The 26,364-nt window shown below is 30.6% G+C and overlaps 1 protein-coding gene and 1 long non-coding RNA gene across 24 annotated transcripts in view; one reads left to right on the top strand and one right to left on the bottom strand.

The window, feature by feature from the left end:
• Positions 1-964: 964 nt before the first annotated feature.
• On the bottom strand, positions 965-23,205 carry LOC143258619 (uncharacterized). 17 transcript variants are annotated; one of them, XR_013032421.1, is made up of 7 exons: positions 22,665-22,694; positions 22,503-22,540; positions 17,385-17,503; positions 14,526-14,611; positions 12,361-13,041; positions 5,775-5,987; positions 965-4,133 (listed from the first exon to the last, which is right to left on the bottom strand). It is a non-coding gene; the product is annotated as an uncharacterized LOC143258619 (long non-coding RNA). The 17 variants fall into 17 exon arrangements; XR_013032420.1 differs by lacking the exon at positions 22,665-22,694 and adding an exon at positions 7,013-7,058 and having other exon boundaries at positions 12,864-13,041; positions 22,503-22,656; XR_013032419.1 differs by lacking the exon at positions 22,665-22,694 and having other exon boundaries at positions 12,361-12,484; positions 12,864-13,041; positions 22,503-22,656.
• Reps (RALBP1 associated Eps domain containing) overlaps positions 22,872-26,364 on the top strand; it is a 103,687-nt gene continuing 100,194 nt past the window's right edge. For 3 of the 7 annotated variants that reach the window (XM_076517838.1, XM_076517837.1, XM_076517842.1), the window contains exon 1: positions 22,872-23,015. The gene's annotated coding sequence lies outside the window, so the exon portion shown is untranslated. Of the gene's footprint in view, positions 23,016-23,270; positions 23,422-23,543; positions 23,638-26,364 lie in introns of those variants that run through there. The other 4 variants (XM_076517841.1, XM_076517843.1, XM_076517839.1 and 1 more) reach the window with 4 other exon arrangements.

Below are 26,364 nucleotides of genomic sequence, written 5' to 3' on the forward strand. Positions count from 1 at the left end.
GGCTGAAAGGGCGAGCATGTTTGGCGCGAACCCGCGACCCTCAGATTACGAAGCGCACGCCTTAACGCGCTAGGCCATGCCAGGCCCCACTTTTTTTTACTCTGTTGAGGGGAATTTGATTTCTAGTCGAGGTATTTACCAGTCCGAGTTTCTACAAAATTTCATGGAATACAAGTTTTGAGTCTTGTTGACCATTACATCTAAATGTGAGAGCTTGTGTTGTTACTGGGCACTAACGATCGAAATGAAACAAAACAAGCAGGAAGTGACAAATAACCACATGATCTTAACTGAGTTCACCACGTCCTAAAATTAAACTGTAAAAAGAAAAACTTTAAATTTCCTAAAGGAAAATGTTATATGTAGCATCTTCATGCCACGTGACTAGAAGGTATAAAATATTTCATGCGACGATTTTACTCCTTACTAATTTCTGGAAGTCAGAGCTTTTTCTGTGTAGCATCTTGATAAATGCTAGCAATCTGTTGACGTTGATAGGCTTCACGAGGTAGGGCAGTTTCAGTGCTAGCTAGGTGTACTGTCTCAATATACTGTTGATTACAGTGTAGTAAATTAGTTTCTAAATTCACAAGGTGGATGTGAACCTTCCAATCTGTTGCAGTTAGCAGACTTTACCAAAGGGTAGTTTCATTGTTAGTCAGTTGGACACTGTTTCAATAGTTTTTGCTGATTATTGTGTATTGGATAAAGTAACATCAAAATCTGTCAGCTAGATTTCAGTCATTTAATATGTGGCATAACTCACTGATGGTGTTTTAATAGCACTGTTTACATATACACAATTCTGTGGATTTAATTTTAACCAAATGTAAGCTGTAGGCAAAAAGCTTTAAGATTTCTTTAGTGACACCTTGTGACTAATATCACACTTACCTATAATGTTTACTTTTTAAACAGTAAACAGAGAAATTTCACACACACAAATAAAGGTTAAATGCAATCATTTAAGTTTTTGTTTCTAATTTTTATTTTATAGATCACACTTTTCATTTGCTTTAAGTTTTGTGGTTGTTATTGATAAGTTGCAGTAGACCAATTAAGATTCTTGGAAAACTGCATCTTAGTACAGGAGAAGTTTGAGGTAACCTTGTACTGTAAGTCCCACAGTAGTTCTTTGTTAATTTTGTACCTTCAAACTATGTTCAATCAGAAAATGGTATATGCCAAGCTGGCACCTCTGAGCATTTTAAAATAATGGCTAATTCCATGGTAACCCTTCTCCTCACTTTAAGCATAATTATATAGATATAAAAGTTTGTATCTCTGCAACTACAAGTGATAGCATGTTGAAATTTACTGGTGGCATCATATTATTGAAGAGATGGTCTTATACTCTTATGGCAAGTCTGACAAAATAATTGTGAATATTTCTGCAATGAAACAAAAGACTAAAATAAAAACAACAAAGTGGTTTTGTAGTACATGATGATACACAGTTTTTGAGACAGCACAGTGTAACTGGGGTTACAAAGGAATTCAGTCTATATGCAAATGCAGGTTACGGTCTCTGAGATTTCAAACTTTAATATTGTTTTGTGTTTCATTATCATGTGCAAATTGAGATGTGCTAGTTTGGATTACAGCAGGCCCTGACTTTATAAAATACACACTCATTCATAATGTCTTTGTTATGAGAATATATTAAATATCAAGTTAGGATATAGAGGTATACTTAATAAATGCTTAAACTTCACTAGATCTATGTTTCAGTTGAAGTTAACATGTGCTATGCTCTATACTCAATACAAGTTGTTCAACTTTGAAAACAAAATAAAAATAAGCATGCAAGTTTAATTTATAATTTAAGAGTTATAGTAAATACAAGTCAGTCAAGCACTGAAATACCTGTTCTTTATATAGTCTTAGCTGATTACTTACTGTTTATGCTATCAGTAAATTTCTTGTGCCTCAGAATCTATAAACGGACAGTTTATTCAATATTTTATCACTTGTAGTGGTTGAGATGTGACTTTTTTGACACAAATCTACATAATTACATTTGAGAGGAGGGTAAAGGATACCAATCGTTATTTAAAAATTTCTGATTGTATATAGTTTGAAGATACAAAATCAGCAAAGAACCATGGTGGGACTTCAGATGCAAGGATAGGCTTAAAAAACAAACAAACCCTATTACTCCAGCTGCCAGACTATTTCTTACAGATAAACCAAAGCATTCTACAAAGTTGTGATTTACAACCTAAGTCATGTATTTAACGAGTTTCCCACTCTTAGATTAAAATACACTCATAACCAGTAAAAATCAAACTAAAGCTTTTTTGTTATTGTAGTTATAACACCCTAAGCAAACATTATAAATCAGAGGTAATAGTAGCAATTTGATACAGAATTTATACAATTGTAAAAGTTCTACAAGGATTGGACAAATATTATGCTCATTGGTTTGTTTATTGAATTTTGTGCAAAGCTGCACAACAGCTGTCTGTGATCCTTAATTGAGCAATGAAAGGCTAGAGGGAAAGCAGCTAGTCATCACCACCTACTGCTAACTTTTGGGTTAATCATGAATAGTGGAATCGACCATAACATTATAATGGTCCCAGTTTAGTATGTTTAGTGGAATGATTATTTGAACATGCAACCCACACATTGCAAGTAAAGCGCTCTAACCACCTGGCCATTATGTATAGAAATAAACATATATAACAGTATGTGTGTGTGTGTGTGTGTGTAAAACTCTGTATATGTATTCATAACAAAGCAACATGGTGTAACATATGCACCACAACACTGTTCAGTTTTCTTACGCATGCAATTGAGGAAATGGTCAAACTTACTGCCAAAAGAATCATGACATTCCTGACAGTACATCAGTGATATTATTCTTTTCCTATATTATTCCCCCTTCCTTTTATTTGAGAAGTTGTGAATATTATAGATGGTCCTGGTTTACTTTCTTCCATTTTATGAAAGCTGTCAAAAAACAAAATGACAACTTTAGAATGTGTTTACTTTTGCTAAAATATCTGCAACAAAGTGTTTTAACACTATATGATTTTAAAACTTTCTACAAATTGCAAGTTATTTCTTTGCAACAATAATTTCTTTTTTTTTTTTGCTTCAAGCAATTATACATTCCAGTGAACTACATTTTACCTCACAATACGTGTTCTATTCCTTAAATACATTTTAATGTTCATATATTACTTCATTTTTTTCTCTCCTTAGCAGTCAGAGAACAAACATCTTCACTTTTGTTTTAGTAAAACAAAACAACTTTGAAGTTTGAAGGCCAATGACATCTCTTTACAATGAATCAAATAGAAGTATTATGTTTCAGAGGAGAGTTTGGTTAATTTTACCAAATAAGCAAAAGTCACATGTGGTTATTTCCACATCAAACTATCACAGAAAGCAGATTTTCTACATGATTAAATTTTATGACACTAGCTTGCTACTGATTCTCTAAGATTTACTGTTTAATCCTAGATGTAGAGAAAATCTTTCACTTATATAATTAATTACTTCATCATCAAGTTAAGAGACTAACTTTCATCAGTAAAGTTCTTTAACTGTTACATAAATTAAACTAAGTAAACTATTCATTTAAGTTATCCAAACTACTATACAATACTTTCTTATAGTTTGTTCCATAGGTAGTTAGATCACATTAATGCATACTTGTTTGTACATTGCTTTTAGTTAACATGTTTAAGCTCTACAAAAAAAAAGCTCAAATGACTAAATGAAGCAATGTATGTAAATCACATTCATCGATGCTTTGAATATATATGTTACTTCAAACTAAGTTTTTAAAAAGTAATAATAAGTGTTTTACTTAACAGTAATGTATTTGGTGCATTTATTAACTCAAAATGCATATAAATTTAAATTGAATTAATACTAAACCTCATATATGACAAATAAAAGCTCAATATTCATGTTTTAACATCTTTAAGATTTAAAAGTCAACAACAGGAGTAAGTTCACTGGACAAGACTTGCTCAACGCAAACTCTTTGAAGAATAATTGTCATAATATCACTTTTCCCACATAGTAATGGCAATTTTATGTATTTCAAGACGTGGATGCCTCCAGTTCTGATGCTGGTGTTTCTGGCTCCTCATCATTATAAATATTTTCAGCCCACACTAAAATTAATAAAAACTGTTAGGGTAAAATGCTTTGAAGAACTCAAAAAGAAGAATAATTTAATATTTTTTTTGCATATACAAAACAAAAACTGAAAACAATGTAAAGGAGTAACATACAAGTCTTTCACATATTACATTTCTGGAAAAGCATTTTAGTAGTGACATTTTATTTAAATATTTATTGATTCTCATGAGTGATTTTTCTTTCATAAGTACCCATAGAGGTTAATCTACTCATGCAGAAACGTTTTATTCGATATCCTTAAAATCAAGCTAAGTTCAATGAAAAAATGGTGTTTGAAAATTTCATTGCACTGAAATATTCAAAATGAGTAAGATTTCAAAAATAAAATAAAATGGATTTTATAATAGATTCTTCACATATTCTTTTTGTTTCTTGAAATATTTTTATATTAAAACTATATTAGTCTGTTTAAAAGATACATTATATATAACAAGACATCAGATAAACTTAGGTTTAGAGTGTTACAGACAACAGCAAAATATTCTGGTAACTGAGATCCTTATTTCTGAATACTACTATTAAAACTGTATTGTAAGAAACAAGTCATCCATTATTAACAGACTTAACTCTTTGCAATTACAGAAAATTGGATTAATTTATTGAGTAAAATCAAAGTACAACAACCTTACATAAGCTAAAAAATACCATGTTACTGAACTGTTATATACTATTTTACTGAGAAAACAGATGATTGAAGAGGAAAGCTTAAACCTACAAATTACAGACATGGGTGTGTATTATTTACCCAATTTAACGTTATTTCATGGCACAAGCATACCAGTCCATTATTTAAAACAAAACTCTATTCTCTCTTACAAGAATCAAAATACACAATAGTTTGTCACGTGGTCAAAATAACCTGCAGGACACACTGCGTTATTAACAGAAATGATACTTTAGCAGCATTACACTTCCTGTAGTTCAGACTGTGGTAATCCAAACTGCCACATATTTTCAGTGGATGCAATTTACTGAGCTCTTAGTCCATGTACCAAATTTTGAAACATTCCTTTAAGAAATATAAAACCTTCAATTTTGATTGAATCTCCCTCTTTCTGTATTTGCACCAAAAGTATGCAAACTTCTCAGTAGAAAAACAGTACACTGACAGATCTTTACAACATAAATGTCATTATAAAAAAAATACACACTGAAATCCCATAGAGCAGGATATGAGAGAGTTATGCAAGTAAATCCAGCTGGGATTTTGGGTGTGCTGTAGTTGCACTTACAGCACTGATAAGAATTTTACAGTAAATAATTATTCAACAGTTAGCTAGGCTGTATGTTTTGTTTTACCTACCGTTTGGCCCCAAGTCGAACAATAAAATTTTTGGCTGCACTTTTTTTCACACCAAAGGTGTTTTTCATTAGATTATAATTTACTGACACTCAGTACAAGTTCTGTAGTGCAGATAGCTCTCAAGCAGCTTTGTGCGAACTTTGGAACAAACAAATAAACAAGTTCTGCTGAGCATAAAAAGTAAACATGATGATCACATGTTAGCTCGTTATTTCAATAACACAAGGGTTAAATGGTTCAGATATGTTAGTTACTAATTCATTATAATTCATATGTAAAATTCTTACTTCTCAAACTAAGATTTACTGACCAAGAGTTCTGGATGTCCATCTTCTGCATCCTCTGAAGACTGTCCCTCTCCAATCTTACTAAAGTCCCACAAATGCAAATGATGGTCAGTGCCACTAGATGCTAAAATTGTCTCATTATGTGGAGATCACCGAGTGTGAAAAATCTCATCTTTATATGATTCAAAAGAATGTAGTTTTAACTTGAAATTTCTTAAGTTCCACAGGGCAACAGTCTAAAAATAAATTATGTAGCTTTGCTAGAATACCATTTATTCATCTTCATATCTAACAAATATTACTTATAATAAAGAAAATATTAAATTTTATAGGAAACACTAAAAGAATGAAAGTTTGGAAAATTCTCATATTTTTGTTTTAGTAACCTTTGAGCTGTATGTAACTAATAATCCTACCACACAAGTTGTAACTCACCCAGCAAATGTGCAGACCACATTACTGTATTGAACAGCATAAAACCAGCCTTTACTAATGTTTTACTCTTCTTAATCTTAGTATTAGTATACCAGTATTTTGTAATAATACAGTGACATCTGGGTTACAACACATTACATGTGTGTGTGTATATTATTACTATTTAAAATAAATTTTAAATTTTAGTTTTTTCTTCTTAAAACATAGAAAAGCAAATAAAAAGTATAAAGAAAACAATGACTTCCACTACTTCTGACGTTACAAAGTTTTTTTTTGTACTTCTTTCTTCATACTTGCTAAGCCTAGTAAAATTTTGTGTGGAAGATGTAAAAAAATTTAGGTTTTATTTATTGATTTTGAAATAACACATAATTATACATTACTATACTGAAACCACTCTCCAATGGTAATAATAGCTTTATCTGCATAAATTTTATAGAAAGATGTACAGGATTATGTAGATCAATATGAATGTTTTTGACTGGTTATAAACACAAACTTAAGAGAAGTAGGCATACATAAACAATTATTTTTAAAAGAAAAGAAGGTGAGTTGAGCTACTATAGTGGATTCATTATATATATAATACTGTAGCAAAAAGAAGAGGTTCTTATTTTATGTTATAGCTTGTCAATACTGGTAATTTGCATTTATAATTTGTTAAAAACTGTAGATTTTAAATTTAATGATGAACACCATATAATATGAGCAAAAGCAGAAGATGATGTACAATTATTTAGCAATTTTAAAAACATTTATAATTGAACTAAAAAATAAAATAACACATTTCCAAAATTGAATTACCAACTCCAAATTGATAACATACATTCATAAATCTTGAATGCAAGTCTACAAAATGTGATGAAATCTACCTGTAAGGAAAGGATTAAGGTAATTTCCATTATAGTTTCAATTATGATAAAACACAAACATTACCTTACATTAATTATAATTAAAAGCCATCTGCTATTTACTTGTCCGACTAAATGAAAAATTTAAGTCATTGGCATCTGTTGGTAAGTAAAAGATTCAGGGTTTGGATTTACAGGCATAGAAATATTCAGTATTTCACTAGAATATTGATTGTGGTTCTCCATTCTGATTTTTCAAGATCCTAACTAATGATCTGAAGCACTCTCAAATAGAAATGGAGCATAGGAACTTGGGTCAGCACTTAGCAACAACTCTGACCTAAGTCTTTTTGTTAAGCTGTATCTTTCTTCTCACAGCCATTGACACCCAAGAACTGAATATTATCACCAAAATGTATGCAACTTTAGTGACCATTTTTCCATCTGCCATTGATGTAAATCAAAAAAGAGCAAAATCTTGAGGTATACCACTTTTGACATTAACTGAGTCTCACTAAACTGAAATCATGACAATCCTCTTTTCTTCCATCCACTGATTTTATCCAACATGCAAACTTTTCCTTTACATTTACAGAGGATCTTTTAACAAGCCTTTTATGTGAAACATTGTCAAATGTATTTTTTGAAAATTCAGACACCAAATTCATAATCTTACTTTCATGTTTTCAAGTAGTAACCTTTTCAAAGAATCTCAAAAGGATAGTAAAGAAAGATTTGACCCTTAAGAAACTATGTTAAGTACTCAACAAAATTTAAAATATTGGAAAATGGCTTTACAAAGCATTTTTTATCTAGATTTTCAAACATTTTTTCATCATTAATGTAAGATTTAACAATCAGAGAATCACTATGACAATTTTTACTACTTCACTTGAGATGTAAAATTAGAAAACTTCCAACCCTCTTAAATATCTCCTTATTTAAGGTTGTGCCTGTTGTATTTGTTTAGCACAAAGGGCAGTTGTACTCTGCCCACCATGGGTATTAAAACCTGATTTCCACCAGTATGAGTCTGCACACATACCACTAGGAAGACATGGACTTACAAAAAATTAATGTGATAATTTTGTTGATCTTGTTTCCAAATCTTAACTGTACAGAATGATAAATATTGCCTAACTCTACTGAGATGGGTCTTTCTACAATCACAGGTCAAACACCATATCTTGTTTGTAAACTTACATTCAAAATTTTATCAAACTAATATTTTATAAATGCACATCAATACGTTTGGTATCAAAATAAGATTAAACCTCATCGGCACTCCTCTGAAAAATTATGTTATGAAACACATGGGTCCAAGTGGACTTCATTACCAAATTACCATTATAGTAAGCTCTGTACTGAAATTCCAAAGGCATTTGCATTGCAACTGTTATTAGGGTTAGCATACAATGTGACCAACATAAAAATATATGTATTATAGAGGAAATACATTATCAAACCAAGAAATTACAATGACACTCAGTATAAAAATTAGTAGTATTTCACCATTCCTTATAAAAACAGTGTATCAAAAAAGCTGAAGTTTTATTATAGTCCTATATTCATTATCCACCAGTATATGATAAGATTACTACAATACTACAAAATTTATCTGAAAGGTAACTAAAAGTGTAAATTGTTGGTCACCTCAAGTCTGACCAGAATCCAACAAATTTATCCCTATGGTAGGCCATGGACTGAAAACTGAATAAGCTGTTTATTTACAACAATCATTAAACAAGGTTTCTATAAAATAGGGCATTGTAAGCAGACATCATAAAGAACTCTCACTGAGGAACAAAACACACATGCTTACTACATTATTATAAGCAAACAGATGGGATGATTCTGTACTACTTTGATGGATTACCCTCCATTAGAAGGTGATATAGTGCAATAAACAAAGAAATTTGTTTTGTATGATGAAGAACAAACTGTATGTATAGTCATGGATCAATGATAGTATGGGGTTCGTATGGACTACAGATATGTACTTTGCCTATTTTGAAAACAGTAGTGTCATATTCATCCACGGTTTCTCCTTGACAATTACACAGATTGATATAAATTCATCATGGTTATGCAAAAAGATATACAATTGAGAAAGTTGTGATGGTCAATGTGTACACTAGGTGTGCTGATTATGGCTAAGTTTTATTGACAGCAACTAAAAATGATACCCAAGTAAATTCTTTTCTGACTCCAATGCACATTCAACTAATTTTATAAGTAGTTGACCTTAACCTTTTATTGTGCTACCTCTGACCTTCCATTAAAAAAATTAATAATTCGTAAGTCTTCAAATCTGAAATGAAAGACATTTCAACCATACACAAAAATAATCACAAGACATTCAACACACTAGTTTCATTTTTCTTTTTTGTTAAACTTATGAACCATGAAGAAATAAAAACCACTGAATAACATAATTATATATTGTTCCATTATGCAGAATGTCCATAACCTCTAGTGTACAAGCTGTATTACTTGCACGATCAGCCAATAGATTAGAAAGATTCATCCATATTTTTTCATTTTTATACAATCTAAGCATATTGTTTACTAGTTAAAATAATCAACTGTCCAATACAAAGGTACACTCAACATTTAGGAAAGTTTTATGTATTAATGTATGCTAAAAATTAGCAAAGACCTCATCATGTTTCAAATACTAGTCTGAAGCACACAACCAAACCTCTTTAGTAGACATTATACACATGAACAATTACATTTCCCACATGATGCCAAATTACCATAGTGAGTTTTGTATGCAGAAACTAGTTTACTAAAGAAATTACATGAAGTAAATAAACACTAATTCATTACCTTTCCCTAACACCTAAGCAATACAAAAGTTAACAACTTGCATTATTTCAAATGTATCATTTAACAATCATCATAATGTATTAAAAATAAAATTGGAAATTTCCATTCTATATGAAGAAAAAAAGGGAGTTCTAGAGAAGAGACAGCAAAAAGAAAAATAATCAAAAGTTTGAGATAATATATTTAAGATTTGGACAACTTTAATGATAGTGATAGTCATACTATAATCATTCAACTATAAGAGAAGGCATGTAAAGTTAACCTGAACATGTCTCAATGCATGGTTACAATATTACTGGGTTATGACCCTCACAACATCAGCTAGGAAACAGACACCTATAAAGCTGTTGTGTAATTTAAATTCTGTTCACTCAGTATATGACAAAAAAAAACCCCAAAAAAACGTATGATTAACAGATTCATGCTGCAAAAAATTCAAAATTGCAGGAAAGGTAAATGAAGAAAAAAACAAAAACAAAATTTAAACAATTTACATTATTTTACTAAACAAACAATTACATTATATTGAAGCCTATTCCACTGACATTTAAATGTTAAACATGAAACAATTCACATCACCAAAAATTAAATATTTGAATAATGACTTGAAAATTATATATATTTCAGTGAAAATCAATACATTTTGATAAAGTAAACAAAATCACAAGAAAGGACTGTAATTAAAAACAGCAAATTCAAACCTGACTAATTATATATTTGTTATAACTTAAAAACCAAGCTATAACAAAAATAAATTACACAAAAAATACTGCACTAATTGAAAAGATCCCAGGGTAAAAACTATATTTTATTTTTGTTGTGGTGTCCCCTGAGGCAAATATCAGGATTACATTCCTAACTTGGATCTCAAAATGAAAACCTGGTGCATTACAAAAATATAGTTACCCTGGAAATTAAATGCATGAGTTCCAAAAGCACAGCGTTAAAAGTAATTAATATTCTATGTAAAAATAAATAACCAAACAAGTTTAGGTAAAAAAAAATGCATACATTTTATTTTGCCTGCAAGTAACCGACCTGCAATTTCGATCATTAGGTGAAATTCATGTACAATTTATTACATTCTCAAAAGCATTAAAAAAAACGTTACTATGAAGTTCAACAATAAAGTTGACACACACACACACAAACTTCTGTTATTTGCTTTAATCAAAAACCAACAAAAAACAACCATCATATGATATTTGAGACAAACTCAGCACTGCATATCAAAATATTCTTTTTGAAACAAATTATGGCAGTACTTGGTAGAATTAAAATAAAATTCTAATTGCATATTTTGAAACTCAACAAAAATATTAAGTTAAGATTTGAAGCAGATAGCTAATGATTAGTTCAACACATCTTTCTTTCACACCTTACAGTGAAAGGATTTGATTCTTTCTCTTGAATGTTAAACAGCAAAAAATGGTCATGATTTAGTTGACACATGTCAAGATGTCCAACTACAATCCTTGTTTTACTTATTAGCAGCTTCATTCCTATTGATTTAGTTACAATAGCCTTAAAGAAAGTCATTAACCCTTTTGCAACAGGCTTGGTATAATATACAAAGTTCATCTACACATTTGCACTATAACTTTTGATACAGTAGGTGTATTTTCACAAAATGTGGTAGACTTTTAGTAAAGATTACAGGTATTTTGTAAACAAAAAAGTCATGTTTTTTAATGAAATGTTTTACTGGAAATTTGTGAAAAACAACAACCATTCTTCCTCCCATAAATCTCAAGTATTATTTGTGTAATCTCTTAAATATTCTAAATACATTTACAACATTTGTTTTCAGTAAGACTATTTTTATCTGTTATTTTATATGTGGGGTCTGTCAATTTGACAGACCTCTCAACTATTATACACATATTAGGAATTTTTTTTGTGCTAGAATGACCACAAATTACAAAAAAAAAATACAAATGTTAAGTAAAGTACTTTAAATCTTATAACATTATATATTTATGTATATATATTTATTATTTTGACCTTCCAGTTGTGCCTGGCTAACATTACATAACTTGCATTGACAAAGTGTATGTGCACTGCTGTTACTGTATCCAATAATGTAAAATAGACATTTAGTCTTTAAAATATGATCCTGTCTTGGCTGTGTTTTAATGGACTAGTATTTTGTAATATACAGTCACATTTAAATTACTACACATTATTTCTATGTATACAGATTATTACCATTTAGAAATAAGTTATGAAACTTTTTTAAAATATAGAACAATAAATAAAGAAGTAAAGCAAACAATTATCTCTTCAAGTTACTTTTTAAAACTTCACACACAGTAGATATAAAACGAAATACTTTTTTTACATCTAATATATACAAATGAATTACCAAAAAATTGTAAATTACTACATCAATACCACAGAATTGTACTATAATTTATGAAATTTATTAACTAAGCTGTATTTAGATCTAAAACAAATATGAAACTTTGAGCAGACTAAAGACAGAACTTACCTCCTTGAAATTTTGGTTTGAAGGAATATGGTAGCCTTTTAACACTACGGGGACATTCTAAGCTGTCAACTGGTTTATCACATGCCATATTGATGTAAGTGTATATAAGGGACCATTTCCAAAACTGGAAAGAGGTGAACAGGACCACTGTGTTTGATTCAGTACACAAACCATATCTCAGCAAAATCAAAAGATACGAGATTCCTATTTTATATTCTAGGTTTCCAATATTGGTAATTCAAGTTCCTAATTTGTACAAAAGTACAAACTTAATATTTTGACATCACAAACATCTAATTTTAACTAGTGCTACATTCAACATACCATGTGACTAAAAAAATATATAAAAAAAAATCGATATTTAGGTGTGTTTTTAATACTTACTTTTAAATTTAGAAATTAATTCGATTATAAAGTGTGAATTATAATCTACAAGTTCATACCAAATTTATTCAGATAAATTCATAAAATAATAGATCAATAGAATTTGCAAGTTAACATACGTGATGACATGAAATTTGGCCTGTGACCCATTTTAAAAGGGTTAATATATAAACAATAGTAGTTTCATGTCACAATGTGAAGAAGATTTACAGCTGTGGTAGGTGAGGCTTCCTAGAGCTTGTTATATCCACCTAGCACTCCCACATGTGGCTGCTGCTGCATAACACTAAATGTCACCTGGAAAAAATTTACCATAAGAATGAAAATGTTTTTGTCAACGTTGCAGAGCAGTTTACTTTGTAATAAGCTTGTTTAAAACACTCTTCCTGAAAAGTCATAAAGCAAATAATCTTTGAGCTAAAAACATTCTTAAGAAAAGTCTATCATAAAAAAACTGAACAAATAGCTGATAATGTGCTAATTCACTCATACTTAACATAGCACATCAGACAATATCATTAACAGCAGATACCACACAAAACCTAATTTCTGTTCAATAAGTTTGTTTTGTATAAAAATATTTTCAAAATGTTATGGATATCCAACATTTAAAATATCAATGTGTTTTTGCATAAAACCTTTTTACAATTTCATTGTGACTAATTCCTATCAGTTATCTACTGTTAAAGATATATCTAACAGAAAAATAAAACTCAACCTAGGGTAAAATTTGTCTCTGCCTTTAATTTTTTTAAATATGCCACTCATAACATGCTTTCCTACTGAATTTTCATGTGGAGTGTTTTATTTGACTTTTCAAAGGAATATATAAATTTTCACTGTTATTAAAACTATAATCATGAAAATAATAACCTTTTTTTGTTTATCCAAAGGGAAGGGGTGGGGAATATTGGCAGCTATAGGCACATGTATTAGTGGGCTGTTTAGACTGGTTTTTACCACTCATCACTCAAATCAGCCTAGTTACAACCCTGATTTGTAATCATTCTAGAATGAAGAAAAAGGAAAAAGAGGAGAGTAATTTAGATTTATTTCAATTTGTTTTTGGTGGTTATAAGGTTGGTCAATTTTGTCCAACCTCATATAGAATTAGAATAAAGAAAATTACACAAAATTTAAAATTTTAATGAAAAAGGTTAGAAATTTATTTGGGAGACCTTAGAGATTACACAAAAAAAATCCGAGATTTTTCAGATCAAGCAAATTATTTATTCTTTACATTAAAATCACTTTGCACTCAGGGTAGTCAACACTGACTGAATATACACAGAAAAGTTTTAGTGAAACATTTCACATAAAATTCAGGTTTTTTAACTTCTACAAATCACTTAATGCTTACAACATTTTTTGAAGACACACAAAACATATTAGAAGTTATGGTTTGGAAACTATAAAGATTAATCTGTTGTCATGAACTTGACTGAGACTATTGTGAAAGATTTAAAATAACTACTTGTCTGGTTTTGATGGGTGTTTGGCATAAATGAATACAAAAACAATTATACATGGGTTTTGAGAAATGAAACATGCTCTGTTAACTTTGCCTTAATGATTAATTTTGATCTCTTTTTCAGTCTTTCCACTCACTAAGCACTATTTGCAAAGCTGTGTTAATCATATATTCCTAAGTTTACACAGTCTGAGTAATCTCATTTTCCCTCCAAGGAATGGAGGCAATTCATGTTTTAATTTGGCACTTAAACCTCACTCCTGTACAATACATTAAATTTTTTATGCTATCAATTGCTTTCTACTCTCACCTTGTTTTTCACTGCCATAACACGAATCACCAAACGGAGCATCTTCACTTGGCACTTGAATCAGTAGGTGGTTCTGTTCATTAGAACTGGTAAACAAAGACAGAAATCAGAACAACAAAATAGCTGGATATACTTTCTTTTCCTAAGTATTAACATTCATACATTGTTTACTCAGATCTCAGAAGCAATTTTCCATGCATTTTTAAATGAGTTTATATATTCCATTTTCCAATTTTCTATCTTGTACTTGATTGAAACTATCAGTCCTGAAAACTTTAAGAACAGATTTATTCAACACAACTATAACTGGGTTATTTAATTACATGTTTAATTTTTCTGTCTATTTTGTACTGATTTAAGCGTCATCAGTTTTCTTTAAATTCATAGCTGTAGATTTAAAATTTAAAAGTGCATAACTGGTTTTTAAGAAAGTTTATTTTCAAATAAGCCCATCTGTTCTTCACGAGATTTCAAATAGCTCTAGTCACTATTATAAAATATACAAATATCTAGTTCATTCATCCATAGTGGCAAGTTTTATATAAAAAGGAAAACACAACCATGTTAAAAACAAGTATTTTTGTTCAAAAATACTTTTACAATACATCCACATATGACTGTGAAAAACAAACCATTGGTCTGACATTATCTTTATGTGCATACAAGTGTTTACTGTAAACTGTATAAAATTTAAATTCTTTGTCAATTTTAAAGTAACCTAAGGTAATATACATAGACATACAGAAATAAAACTATACAGAAAGTATTTATGTAATTAAAAATTAACATATATTTGGGTATGAAAAAATTTATTAAACATCATTAAACTGAACAAAAATGAAATTAGAAGTAAGAAAGTGCATTTAACATCACCATACATGCATAACAAATTTTTAAACAATGAAAAAAAAAGGGAAGTAAGGACAATGTCACTATGTGTAAGGGTGGAGTAAGTGTAGAAAGTAAAGTGCATTGTAAAGGGAAAGATGTTTGAGGAATGAGTATTTCACCCAGAGTTCTACGTCAAAGAACGTTTTTGTATGAAAGTTGTAGGTTTTTTCATTTGTTTATGGACAATTAAGAGTATCACTATTGTCATCCTGTTGAGTTTTAATACTTGCTCTAATACCTAGGTTTTGAAAACATTGCTAGATCTGGTGTCACTTAGTAGATAACTACATCAGTTTCTCATTTTTGGTCACATTCTTTGGCTTGAAGTGTCTTTTACATCAGAAGTGTTTGGTGAGTATAAAGTGTCATGAAATAGGCACCTTGAGTCCCACAAGTGCTCATCAGATTTGTTAACAGCTATAGGTACCAAAGTTCTTAGCTGAGAAGTCTAGGCAGGTCACTTGTTTTAATTACTTTAAATACACAGCACTACCTTTACATTTTATAAACTTTTTGGATTTAAACACAAGATACCACAACAAACAAAATGTTAATACATAGTTTGCAAAACAACACTTTTCTCACAAGTATTATATTAAAATTATTTTGAATAAGCAAATCAGAAAGTTGTGCAAAATCCACAGCTGCTACAAAATCAAAGTGGAATGGTATGTAATAGAACTACATTTTGATAATCTTTGGCATTATGCGAGTAGTGTGATATTATAGAAAACTGACTGCTTTTGGAAAGAGTATGTAACAGCATTGAATAACAAAGGAATATAGATTAACTTTGGGAACCAGGACCATCTAAAAAGAGATCTGCAATAAGTCACGTCGTAACCTTGATAAGCATAAGGCAGTGTTTTGTAGATGACAGCAATCCATAATCCCAAAAGTTGTACACATTCCTCAAGCAACAATATGTAAATAACCAAAGAGGACCTCCATCTGAAAACAAAGTTATCAGAGTATGGCCTTATCAAGATAAGGCTCACAGTCATATCTCCCATCCAACTGTTGCATACATGAAGCACTGAAGAATAAAATTCATATTATTCCATACAAAGACACACCAGTCAGGTCACTGGTTTTCTCTTAATTTCACTCTTAAAACAGGTGATTGGAACTATCATCTTCATATACTCAACTGGTTATGGAAAGCATACAGGAAGGAGTGCTCTGGACAATAATTTTACAAAGTCTTTTGGAATGAAATCTATGCTGCAGGATTATTATCAGAATATACAGTTGTCAGACCATGCATCACTACAAGCACTGTAATATATTACATGGTAAAAATCCACAATAATTGTAACTTAGCATATTAAACTTCTGCTAACCCTTAAAGCATGGGGTCAAAGTATGCATGTTACATTCAAAATTAAAATTAAACTACTTAATTTCAAGAGGAAATATTTAAATAAATTCTCAGTTGTATAATGCGATACTTTATTTTGAATTGCCGATTTTAGGTTTTCTACATTTACATGACCCCCTAACGGAGTATAACCCACTTAACCTTTATAACCAATTACCTTTATTGCACATGACACAAAGTTTTAATGCCTCACATTGAAATTTTTATTAAGCTTTATTTTTATGTTATACCAGTTAATGTGACAATAATAATAGCACAAAAGTTTTAAGCTCTCAATTTTCTAAGGAAACAATTTTGAAAAACCTAAACTTCAAATGTCACACAGTAACACATTTTCTGTTTTATACAACAACCCCCTTCAAAATCACACACACACACACACACACACATACAAACTATATTGACTTTAGCATCTCCTTCTAAACATTATACTCGACTTTCAAGATGTTGCCGTTCATTCTGAAACAAGTATAATTATTCTTCTCTTTTAATATCATACAAACAAACCCACCTACATAAAAAATTATGAAAAATGGTTTTGAACATTTGTAAGTACTATTATGAACAAACTTTTATATTATATATACCTTTTAACACCTGAAAGCCACTGGACAGTCAAAACTAGGCCATTCTGAAGCATGGGTATAACGAAATAGGATACTTTTCTGCTAGATCTCGTATTCTTCATTGTCAAATCTTTCTTCCACTATCAAAAAGATTACCATCTTCAATTAACATTCTTTGAAATACTGCATCACTCATACTTTCAAAAAATCTAACACTATCTAAATAAATACATGAAATTATTATTTACAATAAAACTTCTTTCAAAAAAGCAAAAAGCACAACTTCAATGGCTTATCCACCAATTATGCCAAGTAATATTTCTTTATTCATGCTATTGTGTGGTTTCTCATCTGTACTAAATGTGTTCCAATTTAAAATAAATCAAATGCATTACCTTAAACTAATGATAAATTAAAGGTCAGATCTCTTTACAATTTATTGAATCTTCAAATTACTCTACATTAATTTTTGTAAGTACAAAGCTACCTAGTTGGCTATTTGTGCTCTGACCACAACAGATACTGAAATCTAGTATTTCTTTAGTACTACAGTACTAGGCTTACTGCTGAGCTACCGAGAGGAGGAGGGACAATGCAAAAAAAAAAAAAAAAAAAGACTCAAGCACTGAAACTAAACACTTTCCATATGGAGCTGGGCAATGTGACCAACCTTGTAACCACAAAGGAAAAATAAGACTTCTTTGGTTGGTTGTTTTGGCATTTTATGGTGCAAAGCAACCAGGCTATCTGTGCCAAATATCTGGTAAAAAGTTAAAATTCATAAAAGGAAATTAAGGTAAAACAAAACAAAATTAATTTTTAAATTATAAACAAATAGCATTAAATTGAATTTTTATATCTAGCCTACAGCACTAAGAGAAAAACTACAGTAATACAAATTGCAAAGGACTTTCTGTAGCATAATTGTAATTATCATAACTTGCTAGAAAGACTAACAGTTAAGTTCAAAAAACCACTGTTAGTCACCTGAAATTGGTCTTTCCAGTCCTGGTTTCTAATTATTTGACATTATGGCCATTTTCAAAAGACTTGTACCAAAATTTTAATTATACCTCACCAGGATGACTAACAGGTAGTTTAAACAGCAGCATTAGTCACCTGAAGTTGGGCTTTTCAGTCCTGATTTCGAGTTACACGATGTTACGGCCATTTTCTAATTTCAAATCAAACTAGATGTATTTTGATTCTCAAAAGGGAATCACATTAAAAAAATCTAATGTATGAAATAAAAACTTAAATAGCATTAAAAACATTAATGGCTTTTAAGAAATGAAAAATATTTCTAAGGTGGACAGTGTCACCATTGCCAATAACACTAATGTTACGGATAAACCTTGGAACAAAACATTTAAAATAATCTGTCGTTGAGAGTCGTAACAACAACAAGACAGTAAAATGTGGCTTATTGTGATTGAGTATCACACAAACAACAGACTGGTGCATCAGTTCTAGATAAAAGAAAACAATGAGTTAAAAACTGTGACCAACATGTAGTCTACATAGGACAATTTCCTCTTTCCAATCATTATGCAAGCAAGTTGGCCAAAGTCCAATAGAGGGTTTTATTTGGAAAAGCTTGTTTTCACATTGCTCACTCCAAGTTGACTGCCAACTGGCATGGAGCCAAGCCTTGAATACAGGACCATAGTCCATGTTTGGGACAGGCACAGCAGTGATAGTGCCAGAGCAGACAGATTTAGCCCCAGTGTCAATAAGCCTGTTCCTGGGAATACCAATGTGGCCTGGTATCCAGAAAAATTGCATAGAAGTAGCTATTAAAGAGTTGGTTTTGAATATCGGTGAGAAATAACATGAAGTGATTCCAGGGCCAGTAGATCCTATTGTCTAGTTTTGATCAAATAAGAGCATGATACATCTTTAGCTTAGAACATCTATCCACTCCCCAAGTGGTGGAAAAGAGGACATGAAAGATGTTCAGAGCTCTCGTACATTTGACCCACAGTTGCTCGATGTGTGGTTAAAGGTCAGCTTATGATCAAATATAAGCCCCAAGAACTTTGTCTCAGGGACCACAGGTAGCACAGCTTCACCGATACAGAGTTTAGGATCAGGGTGAATACCCCATTGGCAGCAAAAGTGCTTTAATGTTATCCAGATTAGAACGTAAATGTCTCACTGCAAAAACGTCTTGGGTGAAGAAACCAGTGAGAATCTCCGACTCAACAGTAGCTCCTCATGACGAATTCAAAGTAGCATGAGGCGTAACCTCAATAGGTGCATCTCCAATTGCCTTTAAATGTAAGAAGAGTTCACTGTGTTGAGACGTGAGTGTTTCCACCAATGTGTCACCTGAGCAAAGCTTCTTTACTGACTTTGGAGAGCCAGCAAGTCCCTCTAGTCCAGGGGTTCCCAACCTTTTGGCACTCACAACTTGAAAATGTAATTGATGAAATAAAATTAATGTTATCCCAAGCTACTTCTAACAAGGCTTCGTGACTCCCCTGCCAAGGCTTCACATTCCACCTACCAAGGGGGTCGCGACCCACTGCTCTAGTCCCTTCAGAATGAAAAATGGAGACATTTGCCCAAAAGGTTTGTCTGAAAGAGAATGTAGTATAAGAAAATGAGGTACAGATGTTGCAGATCTTAAAGATTGCTGCTCAGAATCTTCAAGAGGTTGTTCTTTACTGATGGGTTTTTTTTTTCACTATTTTATTTGGAGAATCAATAATAAAAAAAAAATAATTTTTCCGTGCACACTGACCCCACCCAATATGAAGCCCTACAAGGGGATGCACTACAATGCCATACAAGGACACTGCAGCAACACTAGTTTTTTGTGAGTTTACAACACCTGTTGAGAACATCCAACACGGGTACTTGGTTGAACCTACCAAATGTCCCAGCTGATTGAGCCTAGCCACCCCAAGGCTGCCCATCTACAAGAAATTAAGGCCAAAGTGGTGTGCTGGGTTTGGACCCCTCAACCACCAGGTTCCTCTCCTCCTCTTCATGGGTCACCAAAGCATGGCAAACACACGGGAAGATATTTAGATCCCAGATGAGGTAAACTGAAAAAACAGAACCTTCCCTGGGAGGTCCCTTTACCACGTATAGGAATCCACACCAAAGGGGAAAATAAGACTTAATTCAGTATTTTTACTAAATCGTTGTGCATGAATATATGGAGTTGAAGGTATTGACTGCTCCAAGTACAAACTGATTTTCATGCTGAGATTAAAAATACTTCTGTCATTTAAAATTTTTCAATTTTATTTGCATAACTTATAGTTTGTTTTAATGAAATCTAAAACTCTTTAAAGTAAAATTTTACATTTGATCTGTTATTGTTTCTATTCAAACCATACAGACTTGGCCAATTTGACTTACCTTGTAGAAACCATAAAAAAATATGAAATCAACCTAAATTATCATTTTTCTTTATAGAATGACTGCAGATTATAACCAGAAACTACATTTGTCTATTCTAAATAGCTAAACACAACAATATACAACTATTTGTACTTTTGTTTTACTGCTCTTTAAAATTAAGCCTAACTGATATTAATGATCCCACCACACAAGTCTTAGATTCCTCATTACTTTATCTAACCTAATAAGTTTCTAATTTCTAAATTTTAATAGCAAATAAGGAATATACATGAAACCCAAGAAATATAATATTTATCTTGAACCTTTTTACTATCAGTTGTCAATGAAATTTCAGTCTACTTTTTTATACTAATCATATTTATACTAAATTTTTGTTTACTTAAATAATGTCTAAGAACACACAGTAATAACAGGCACAAAACAAAGTCTTATAACTATCACAACTTAAGTAGCTTTTTGACTATGGCATAACAGCCTATAAATAATTCCTTAGTTTGTTGATCTAAACACAGCAAGAGAAACTTTCAAATGAAAATGAAATAGAAAATACTCTGTATTGAAAGACAGTAAGATACATCATTTAACAAATTAAAAAATTTGCTTTTGTATTGGTTAGAAATAATAAAATTTCAAACTATTGGCAATTTGTAAAAGAGATGTTTTGACAAATAGGTCCGACTTAATAAATAAATAAGATTAAAAGTTTAATTTTAAGTTATAAAAATTATACTTTGCATTAGTAATATCTATATCATATTAAGTTCCATACTTCAGAAAGGTAGTAATAAATTAGGGAATAAAGATAAAGGATATAAAAAATACACTTCCTTATAAAATTAACTGAAAACGTATTTAATATTAAAGTCTGATTTATTAAGCATGTTTTGATGTTATGTTTATTCATTTCCACTGACAATAAAGTGGTTTAATTACATTTTGAATATAATTCTATAAAATATCATAAAAATTAATATGCACATTTCATTTTTCTGTAGCAAGAGAGCTAAACCACTAGTAACAAGGGTCCAGTTTGACCAGCGTCCATTAACAACCTATAGATTTTTTTCAGTTAACCACCCTGCATTTCAATTAAATATTTTTCTCCTACACCCACAATGTTTTCTTATACTAGTTCTAGTAATAGTACCTTATGATAAGATTCTAATGCAAGAGAGGATTACTAGAACTAATAAAAAATTACAGAATGTGTTTTGAAAATATACGTATATCAAAAACGGATACAAATAATGTCCTTGAAAAATTCATTATTCAATAAAAAGTTCAGACTAAAGATTAGGAGAGTTAAAGTTCAAAAGTGGAATAGATCAAGCTGACGAGTCATCGCCAGCCGAATGGGTTGTTTATTACTCTGTTTTCTCGAGCAAAGCCACATTAGGCCACCGTGCCTACAAGGTAGAATCAAACCCCAAATTTGAGCGCTGTAACTTGTACTTATAAGCCCGTAGACTTACAAATGTCTCACTATGAGCCAGAAAGACGAGTGTTTGATAAAATTAAAACGTATTGAGCAGCTGCGAGCCAGATAACTCTTCGTTATTTCTCAAAATCAAATAACTAGCGTTCTTAAACTTCAGTTATGAACACTTTATACACATCATTCCCAGAGGTAACTGTACAATGCTAGTGATGTAGAACTTAAAGTTAGACCTGATTTAACATTTCAAGGATGGTAAATCAATATTTCAATTATACATATAATACTATAACAATATACTATGAAAAACATGTTAATCTCTTTCTTACCTACATCTTTGTTCATCATGCTTTACCCTTATATTGAGCTGTAAATTACATAAAATGTGTGTATTAAAACTTCTATTCTAATTTATTTTATAAAACATGTAATAAAATAATATTAGTTATATCAAACTAAAATCACCAGTACTTAACAACAACGTAACGTACTTCTACACTACCATGTAGATAATTTCCCGCGCCAATTTGGTAGTGCATTATGGTTAAAATTAATATATATCCAAATTTGCACAAACGTAATAATAATTAAATAAAATAATTTTAATTGCTTTTAATTTTGTATAACTTTTTGATAAAATTACTTAACAGCTATATGAATTTTATTCATTTTTATATTTAAGTTCATTGACGTCATTTATGATTTCAAAATGGTGGTTTGTGGAAGTGTCAATTCCGCAAAATAGGTTATATCAGTTTAATTGATATTAAGTGTGAACATAGGAATGTCTTAATTAAAATTTTCGTGCAAATAACTGCATGCGAAACAGTTACAATAAGCAGGTATTTAATAATGAAATACAACTACATATCGTTTAAAAATAATTGTCAAAATATATAACTACTGTAGAATGGTATTTACGATACTATCTAATACTAAAGTAATAGGGTTACCAGATGTCCCCGATCATAAACTGTAAAAGTATTAAATTGTTCCAGTTTCTCTTTCGCTCTGTGCGTGTTTGATATGTGTGGTTTGTAAATATACACGTTTCCATTACATCTTACTTGAAGAACTATTTGACAAAAACGGGTCACACGGTAAAATGTGTCTACCTTGAACGTTTTTTTTTTTTAAACCTAACTTGTCATTGGGCAGTTTTAGGAGTTGGGATTTGAAGACCTGCCTAATTGCAAAATAAAAAAAAAGGAAGAAGAAGAAAACGAAGAAACAAAGTTTATGTTTTTAGTAGGTTGAAAATAACTGAAATGTATTATTATTATTTATTTAACTTATAAAGAGTAAAAGAAGCATTAAACCAATTTTTTATGGTTTTGAAATGAGGTAAAATAAACACAAAATTATTCAGTAAGTTGTAAAAACTGTGCCGTTGTAATTGAAATTGTTTCAGTGTTATACTTTATGGAAAAAAGAAAAGACCTAATTTTTCAGTTTGGAAATCTGGTAACCCTAATTAGTAGTATATCATTTTACTTTGAGGAGTTAAGAGATTTATCATCAAAATTGAAAAGTGTCATTTATAATTTAGAAGTGATAATGCTAGTAATATTCTTATAGGTGTGATATTAACACATAGCTTACTTAACTACAGCAAAAGCATTTGCCAATCAAAATTTTATTAACAAAGCACAAAAGCTAAGGGTTTGAAGGCAATCTAATCCTGATTTAGTACTAACCATAAATTATGCTAACCACTGAACCAGTGGTATGTCTGGCTTCCATAAACAATTTGTTGGGTAGCTTTTAGGAAATTGAGGTGTAACTTAAAATGTTTAAATTGACTGCTGTGTTGTGAGAGTTAGAGGAGTATAGAAGATCAAGGTCAATTTGTTAGCCAGAAAATTATAAACGAGGGGCATTTAGAAAGGTTTGGCTGAAAATGTAAATCCTGAACACTCAGGATTTTTTTAAATACATTAAAAGTAAGCAAAATGTTGGGATGTGAGTAGAGCCTTTGAGGGATGGTAAAGGAAGATGATAATGGGAGGGCTATGTTATTAAATTATATTTTTCTTCAGTTTTTTTACTAATAATGATATAAATGTAAAGTACTAACTTTGTATATGAAAACTTTGTAATCAAAATAAGCTACAAATTTTACTTACAGAAGTTGGTTTGATCCTCATTTATGTCGAGAAGAGTTTCTAAATGTTGTATACCTGCATCAGTGTTCTTTCATGCTTTCATTTTTTCTATCTTGATGTCCTTTTCTGTCTTATTTACTTTGTTTTTATAATCATTTTTACACTTTACCAGTTTTGTTATTGTAATTTCTCTTTGCTCAACAATATTTTTTTTCTTAATTTATGTTCTTTCATACTTCTTCAACTTTACTATTATCTTTATTTCACAGGTATGTTAATTTTTACTTTAATGATGCCTTTTTGTATTTCTTTAATTTTTTTTATAATTTCTTTTTCTCCAGTAGATGTTTTGAGAGTATCTTCAATCAGATTTGTTTCTGCTTTTAATCTTCTTTAAATGTGACATCTGTTTATTTTAACTCATTTTTTATCTGTGACTTCTATTTAATTTTCTTTTGTCTATATGAGTTATCTATTTGTGCTGTGTGATAATATAAAATTTTACTATTGAAAAAAAATTGGTACATATATTCTACCCTAAGATAGCACTGGCTTAGGAGATTTAAGTTTATAGTCTGGCTAATAGAGAATAAATCTAAAACACTGTGTTTTATAGTCTGCAAAATTAGTATTTACTTCAATATTGAAGGTTTTTATATCATAAGGATTATTCTGTAAATCTACCTGAGTAAATATAACAGTTGTTTGAAGACCCTCATGGTTAAACAAGATCATTTTATGTTAATTTTTGTTTTTGGGGAATGAAAACTTTTCAAAAATGTTTATTAACTTTTTTCTTTTCTTTTTTTAGACCAATATTTATCACTTGCAGTTGCTATAAAGGCAGCAGTTTTAACTTGGTGTGATAAGTTGTATTGATGGACATCATGTGTTTAAGTTAGTAAAAGGATATAGTACTTCAGCACTTTCCAAATTAAAATTCAACATTTTGGTGTGTAAATTGTTGCAACAAATTCAAGCATTGGAGAGCAATCCCTTTTGACACCTTAGTTAGAATAATCAGCAGAACATTTGCTGTTATGTCACTTGCCAGTTCTCTACTTTAGCAGATTTTTTGTTTAAACTGAAGGTTTTAATGGTTTTAAAAATCTTGAAAGCCTAACTTACCTGTTTATAAAAGCTTAGATTGTTTTAAGAGATATTTGAAACTATGATGAGCAGTACGTAATATAAGGTGGCCATTTTTTTCCTGGCCTGTTCCTTTGTACTAAGCACTGTTGTGTTTATTGATACCCTGAATGAGTTTAATGTCTGTTCTGTTTTAGAGTTTTAGCTTTTACAACCATTACTCATGGCATTGCTTATATCGATTAAGGGAAATGTGTTGATTTGGTTTATCTAGGTTTTCGGAAGCTATTAACAAAGTGCTACATAAAATAGTTATTGCTTATGAAATAATTAAACACAGTGGCCTTACTTACCTCTTTTCATTTTTGGAAACAGATCCATGTGTACACTTACTTTACATGATGTCAGTAACCAGTCAAGAGCTTAGAATGTCCCTTGTTTTTTAAGCCATTTTGAAATATAATAGCATCAGCTTGTTTTTTTTTCTCAGACAATGCTGATAAGCTGAGTCAATTAACCTCTTTTAAATTTCATATTTTATAAGGTCTAATACATCTTAGTTACTAAGGTTGTTAAATTATAATAAAATTTTTAGTATTGATATAGCAATTTATGATTTTTGGTCATTCAAATATGTATATATAACCTAAAAAGATTGTTTCTCATCTTCCATGTTTAAAATCATTTTAAGGCTTAGCAACCTACAACAAGCAGCAAACAGGTACAAAGGTTATAACTAGAATTGTTTGATTTATTTTTTAATTTACTGTTCTATGTTTTATGAAAACTACATTTAACCACTTGTAAATAGTAATAATGTATTATAACTGAACTGTGACTGTATTTTACAAAAGCAGAATTTATATTTATTTCCTTATTATTTGTGGTGGTTATGAGATGTGTCAAATCTGCCAAACACATACAGAAATTCAGATTTGATAGTGAAAATAACAGATAAAATCTTAAAGTTTTTTCTCAAAATCATTGAATAATTATT

Source organism: Tachypleus tridentatus, chromosome 8 (assembly GCF_004210375.1).
Source record: "Tachypleus tridentatus isolate NWPU-2018 chromosome 8, ASM421037v1, whole genome shotgun sequence".
In the NCBI taxonomy this organism is placed as follows: domain Eukaryota; kingdom Metazoa; phylum Arthropoda; class Merostomata; order Xiphosura; family Limulidae; genus Tachypleus; species Tachypleus tridentatus.